Raw genomic sequence first — 7,448 nt, 5'->3', positions numbered from 1 at the left:
TTTTTTTTTGAGATGGAATTTCACTCTTACTGCCCAGGCTGGAGTGCAATGGCGTGATCTCAGCTCACTGCAACCTCCACCCCTGGGTTCAAGTGACTTTCCTGCTTCAGCCTCCCAAGTAGCTGGGATTACAGGTGTCCGCCACCATGCCCAGCTAACTTTTGTATTTTAGTAAAGACAGGGTTCTATTATGTTGGCCAGGCTGGTCTTGAACTCCTGACCTCAGTTGATCCACCCACCATGGCCTCCCAAAGTGCTGGGATTACAGGTGTGAGCCACTACACCCAGCTAGGATCATGGAATTTTAAAGGCAAAGGAAGAAAAGTTTGCATCTCACGTTCTAAGAATATAATCAAAAAAAAAAAAAAGGATATGTTTAGAAGATACCTGGAAGGACAAAAAATATAAGGTATGAAGTGAGAATGAAAGATTATGAACTATGAATCTAGGAGAAATAGTAGAAATAGTTTGGGGGACTCATACTCTTAAAACATCAACATAAGGTATGTTTAAATTGTAACCCAGGCCAGAGAGTCATGAATAATCAGTTTGTCTTGGAGAATTCTGGAATTATAAACAAAAGGATACAAAGCATTGTCCAAGGTAAATATTGACATAACTGAAGAGGAACTAGAAAAACTCTTAATGAGGCCAAAAATACTGCATCTGGGGCAGATGTTTCACATTCTAACAATAAACACTCGGGTACAAAAGTCTAAGGATGAGGGGTAAGAATGGTGTCCAATAGGTTGAAAAATTGACTTTGAACAAAGATCTTCTCAAATTTAAAACAGTGATACTATAAAAACATGAATATTAATATTTAAGACCATATTATTTCTTAAAATAAAGGCAATTCTCTCTGCCAGACACTCATTTGCCCACAAATATGAGGGGATTAGTGTTCATATCCTGAAGCAGCCATCTGGTTTATACGGTGACAAATGCACAGTGGTTTCTTCCTCAACTCCCAGCTGCCCAGGAGTGAAGTGGTCTGGGAAGCCCAGCACGGCAGCTGGGCTGCTACTAGGTCTAAGCCCTCCAGCCCCTGCAATGACAAACCTTTTTGCTGAGACATACCCCCACTCTGCCATCAAGGATGGCTAGGGAAGGACTTCACTAATTCCTTCAGATTCATGCCCTGCTTCCTCCCAGGAGGATGTTCAGGTGGGATAACCTGAAACAGAATAAACAGAAGCCCATTACTGCTGCTTAGTGGGAGCCAGTGAAGGATCTTGTCAGCAGAAAAGCGCCATGGCAACCAGTTCTTCAAAGCGTGTTTTAAAACTACAAGTTGAATTTCATCTGGAAACATCCCAATTACCCAATTAGACTAAACTGCAAAGTCTTTTTAGAATAAGCTCAGATCATAAGTGAGTGAATAGCTCAAACCCAAACCATTGCTTTCTGATACCCAGAAAATGTAAGTTTGTTGGTACTGTATTCTGGTAGAAAGACAGTTTATTAGCAGGGAGAACAAAACCAGTCTGCATTTGCACAAAGTCTTAGTGCTATAGTAACATATGACTACATCCCATTGGGAGCCATGAGATCCTGGTTGTATTTTTCCCACTTAACAGATGGGAAAACTAAGGAGCTATAAGTAGACTCATCCCTGAGGGACAGAGAAAGAGGCCAGGGTAAGGCAAATCTGGATTTTCTTGCTTTTGTGTTTATTTCTGTATAGCTCCAAGGAGTCAGAGATATCAGTATCCAAGCCTTGTAGGTTCCAACCCTGAAATGTCTCATCCCTCACCTTCCTATCCACCCTCTCTCCACTGTGCAAGTCAGACTTGGAGGATCTGCAACCTGGGAAAGTGTTCTCTTCTCCTCCTGCTGTTGCTGGACATGTCTATGACAGCACAGGGTACATCACAGCCGCCAACCCCACCATGTTGAATTGTCTCTTGTGGGCTGAATTATGTGCCCCCCCCAATTCATATGCTGAAGTTCTAGCCCCCAATACCTCAAAATATGACTGGACTTGGAGATAAGGCCTTCAAAGAGGTAATCAAAGTAAAATGAGGTCATACAGATGGGCCCTAGTCCAATAGGACCGGTGTCTCCATAAGGAGAAAAGATTAAGACACAGAAAACATGCTGACCCAGGGAATGACCACAGAAAGACACAGTGAGAAGGTGGCCACTTGCAAGCCCAGGAGAGAGGCCTCAGAGAAAACCAATCCTGCTAAGACCTTGTTCTTGGACTTCCATCCTCCAGAACTGTGAGAATAAATATCTGTTGCTTAAGCACCCAATCTGTGGTATCTTGTTATGGCCCCTCTCGCAGACTACTCCACTGCTCTTCGGATGGTAGTTCAGGTCTCCTCAATGTCACAGGCTGATAGAATTATCTGCTACACCCTCACCCACCACAAGTCTGGAGCTCCAGCCACACCATGCACTTTCAACATTCTATTAATTTCCAGAAATATTCCCCATCAACTTGAAATTAACTTCTCTACCTTTGTTTTCTGTTAAAGTCTTCCTCGTGCCTCAAGGCCAGGCCCAGGAGAGCCAGTTTATAAGTGCTCCTTAATCTCTTGCTAAGACTTGAATGACACTTGCCATGTGGTAGGCTCTGTGCAAAAGCATTTCCTGTCCACTGTTTCCTTTCATCATCATGCCTAGCCTATAAAATGGATACCCTCAGCTGATCCCATTTTATGGATGAGAAAACTGAAGCACAGAGAGGAGAGGCAACATGTTTGTCACAGTTAGCAGGGGCGGCTTCCCTCCAGAGCATCTGCAGTCCCGTGGCTATGGCATCCCTCTTTGGGATAATGTTTGTTCTGTGCTCCTACTGCACTTCCAACCTCAGGGAAGCACCTTTAGGCCACTGTGCTTTCTTTGGAAGTTGAGAGGCAGTATGTATAATGGTAAGTCTCTCTGTGCCTCAGTTTCCTCAACTGTAAAATGGGGATAATAACTGACTATATACTGTACTTTTGTTTTATAAGGACTACACAAGCTATTCCATTAAAGGCAAACACTTGGAACTAGGCCTGGCACGTAGCAAGTACTTAATGAATGTCAGATACTAATTGATTAGAGTCTACTGTTCCCCCAGCAAGAATTTGAGCCCCTCTGTCCAGGTTATCTTGGTATACCCAAAACCTAGGAGCCTAACGTTGTGCTCTGCACAGCTTGGGTACAAGGTATAAAACTATTCTAATATTAATTGAATATAATTTTTAATAGATACTACTTTTTGATCATCTTCTATCAACAGTTAAAGTAAAACCCAAGGTTTACCTTAGTCTACCAGGCACTCACTCTCTGCCCTGGCACCTGACTACCTGTTTAACCTCATTTCTCCCTTTCTCCCTTTCCCTCTGTTCATTCTCACCACACTGTGACCACCTTGCTTTCCTCAAACATCTCTACCACATTCCTGTCTCAGAGGCTTTGCTATAACATCTCCTTTATTCTGATATATTTTTCACAGTAGTTGGTAGTTTCTTATATAACTATCTATATATTTATTGTCCATCTCCCCCACTAGAATGAGAGCTCCATGAGGACAGGAACTTTGATTCACTGCTGTATTCCCTGTGCCCAGAGCAGTGAATGGCACATAGCAGACAATTAATATCTCAAGGTTGCATGAATACATGAATGAATCTCCAGACCCCAGAGCAATGCTGAAAGGTAGGTTTTAAATGCCCATTCTACAGACTAACAAACTGAAGTCTAGCAATTAAGTTATTTTCCCACAGGCACACATAACAGGCAGATCTTGGATTTTATCCATGTCTCTCTGACTCCAAAATTCTTTCCATAACACCAGGGTCTCCTCATCTTAAGAAATACATGTGTCACCTTCAAGAGTTTCACCAACTTTCACATAACATCTTAACTTGTATTTGCCAAAACTTTAAGTCATTTAAATATTATGCAAGTTATTATAGATTATATATACCTTAAGTATAATCATACATACCTTTAAGTCATTTATATATTATTCAAATAATTTTATTTTGAAAGAAAAGCAATCATTTCTGTGGAATAAATCACACTAGAATAGATTTGCATTCATTATGATTCAAAATATTTGTCAGTATATTTGGAAGCAGGGATATGGCTCCTGCATTTGAAAGCACTGATCCGTGCTGCCTTATTCTACATATCTCTGGGCTGGTCCTGAGAGCAGCCACCCTAGGCATCAGGATCCTCCACATCCACAGTACCTCTTCTCGACTCCCCTTGTTCATCCAGCTTCCTGCTTACAAGTCCCTCTGCTCTTTGACAGGACATTTCTCATCAAGGAAAGGCCAGAAAGAGATTTCTGATGCCTTCAAAGCACGCACATGCACTCGTGTGCACACACACATACACACATACACACACACATCATGTCAGGAGCTCACGTGAGCCTGTGAACACTCCAGCTGCCCAACTGAAAGCAAAAGCAAGATGTAGGAGAGAGAAATTAATTGAAAACTTGAGGCTGTCAAGCCATACTGAGGAAAATCTCTCCCTGAGTTAAAGATCAGGAACATAATCAAGGAAAGTGGCTTCTATAAAAGCTTGATTGGTTGATCGAAATCTCCAGTCATCTCGAAAATAATTGCCTGAAAGAAAGCACTGAGTGACCTGTCTGCTCGGAAAGGAGCCGCCACACCGACAATGGAAGGTGCCCCCAACCATCCTCCCATGCACAGGCCCCGGCGATGATGAACTGAATCTGTTTAAGGAAGTATATTGCCTCATTATTTTCTGCTCTGACATACACGCATATTCCTCATGGATGTTAACTCTCAACAAAATAGAGGAAGTGTTTGTGCTCTTTGTTTCTACAGCTCTTTCATTTCCATGTCAGTATTTTATAAATATTCGGTCTGTACTCCTCAGGGCATGAGGAGTTATGAAGATGGCTGCAGGCCCTGCTGTGTGCACAGCAACTGGAAGCAGGCCTGTGTCGGGGCAGTGTTCTCCTCCAGGCCCCCAAAACATCCTCCTACAAGGGTCTTCCTCTGTCTTTGTCTACTCCCTGGCCCCACGGTGGTCTATCAGAAATGCAAATGTCATCATGTCTCTCTGTGAGCTCAAACTCTTCAGCAGCTCTCCATTGCCTACATTGAAAAATCCATCATCCTTAACATGATGTGCTGGACCTTATGAGGTTCCATCTAGCCCCTGCCTGCTTCTCCTAAGCATTTCTCAAACCCTCCCTGCATTAACTCAAGGCCCTCCAGGTTCTCTCACATCTCTACATCTGGGCCTGCCTACATGGTTCCCACCACCTAACAGGCCCACTTACCTCTTCCCCTCACATCCTTGTCAGTCTTAGAAATTCCTTTCTGTCCTTTAAGACTCTGCTCAAAGAAGTCTTGTCTTACCAGCCCAGTGCCTGTGTCAACTGACTTAGAGAAAAAGGGCATCCAGAGTCTCGGAGAATTGCCCTTCCCCAGCAGGCTCCCATTGTCCAAGGTCAGCTCATGCTTTGTCCCACTTCCTCAAAGAAGGCTTCCATGATTTTTTTTCCTCTGCTCACTCAGATCTCTAACTCTCCTGAGTTTCTCTGTCATGTAAATCTGTGCCACACTTCTGAACTCTTTTTTCTTCCTTTTTCCACTCCACCAAAGATTTGAACAAATGCCAAAATTCTGAGCAAGTCACCCTCTTCCAGGAGTCTGTCCTGAGTAAATAATCAAAAAGCTGATCAAAGATTTACAAACATGGACATTCATTGAATTTTTTTAAAAGACAGGTCCTCAGCCTGCCAAGTAGCTAGGACTACAGGAGTGCACCACCACACCCAGCTAATTTTTCATTTTTTCAGAGATGAGGTCTAGCTATGTCACCTAGGTTGGTCTCAAACTCCTGGCCTCAAGCAATCCTTCCGTCTTGGCCTCCCAAACAGTGGAATTACAGGCATGGGCCACCTGTAGTCCTTTTTTTATTTTGTAATCATTTTTTGTAATAACAAAAATCAGAAACAACTTAACTGTGCAACAGTGGGGATTCCTACATAACACATGTCTATACGTTCATTAGAAATATTTTAAAGAAAATTTAAGGATATTGAAAGAATGCCCATTGAATAATGTTATGTTTTAAAAAAAAAAAAAATCAGAATCTAAAATTGTATGTAAAATCTGGCCAGGCACAGTGGCTCATGCCGGTGATCCCAGCACTTTGGCAGGCTGAGGAGGGAGGGTCACTTCAGCCCCTGGAGTTCAAGACCAGCCTGGACCTCACTGTGAAATCCCATCTCTACAAAAAATACAAAAATTAGCTGGGTGTGACCCACATCTGTAATCCCAGCTACTCAGGAGGCTGAGATGGGAGGACCCCTTGAGCCCAGGGAGGTTGAAACAGCAGTGAACTGAGATCGCACCACTGCACTCCAGCCTGGGGGAAAGAGCAAGACCTTGTTTCAAAAAAATAAAATAAAATAAAATAATAAAATTGTAAGTAAAATTTGATTTCAGGTTTTTAAGATAGATAGATAGATAGATAGATAGATAGATAGATAGATAGATAATGTGAATATACATTTTATAGAGAAAAGTGAGATAGGAGAAGAGAAGCATGGGCTCCAGAAACAGGCTGTGTGGTTTGAGTAGCTTAACCCTGTAGTCTTGGGAAAGTTACTTTAATCACTCTTTACTTCACGTTTCTCATCAATTAAATTGGGATAATAATAATACCCTCCATGTAAGACTACCGTGGATATGAGTTAATTTTTGTACACTGTGCGGAGTTACACCTGGCAAATAGTAAGTGCTGTATACGGGCCAGTCATCTTTGTTACTATACACTCAAAAACTGCTTCAAAGAACCAAAATACTGCACTTTCCACGTGGCAAAACTTTAAGTGATTTTTATTCTTGCTTTTACATTTTTTTTATTATTTCTTATTTTCAAATTGCTTATAATAAGCAAATATCACTTTTTTAATCTAAAAAATATATGATGCTTTTAAAGAAGTAAAGCACCATTCCAAATACATTTTATTCTTCACTCTCAACATCTAGGCATGAATGCTTTGGGGGGTTTTCTTGTGTGTCTTTTTTTTTTTGGCTGGGGATGAGGGTGGTTTATTTTATTTTATTTTATTTTATTTTATTTTAGAGCAAGAGAGAGAGAAAGAGAACATCGCTTAAGCCAGTCTGCATTGCCTAAATCTCTGTTCTCAAGGAGTGCAATAAAAACTCTTGGGCCTGGGAAAAAAAGAGTGGTTGCAAAATCTCTCTATTAAGAACATGAGCACCACAATGAGATACCATCTCACACCAGTTAGAATGGCAATCATTAAAAAGTCAGGAAACAACAGGTGTTGGAGAGGATGTGGAGAAATAGGAACACTTTTACACTGTTGGTGGGATTGTAAACTAGTTCAACCATTATGGAAAACAGTATGGCAATTTCTCAAGGATCTAGAACTAGATGTACCATATGACCCAGCCATCCCACTACTGGGTATATACCCAAAGGATTAT

General features: G+C 41.7%; 1 long non-coding RNA gene across 2 annotated transcripts in view; it reads right to left on the bottom strand.

The window, feature by feature from the left end:
* LOC108517516 (uncharacterized) overlaps window positions 1-7,448 on the bottom strand; it is a 57,432-nt gene that overhangs the window by 27,121 nt on the left and 22,863 nt on the right. For both annotated transcript variants that reach the window (XR_001882128.1, XR_001882127.1), the window contains exon 3: window positions 1,081-1,177. This is a non-coding gene — a long non-coding RNA (uncharacterized LOC108517516). The remainder of the gene's footprint in view (window positions 1-1,080; window positions 1,178-7,448) is intronic.

The sequence above is a fragment of the Rhinopithecus bieti genome, unplaced genomic scaffold (assembly GCF_001698545.2).
Source record: "Rhinopithecus bieti isolate Rb0 unplaced genomic scaffold, ASM169854v2 scaffold_39703, whole genome shotgun sequence".
Taxonomy (NCBI): domain Eukaryota; kingdom Metazoa; phylum Chordata; class Mammalia; order Primates; family Cercopithecidae; genus Rhinopithecus; species Rhinopithecus bieti.
This window is presented reverse-complemented; position numbering and strand designations above follow the sequence as displayed.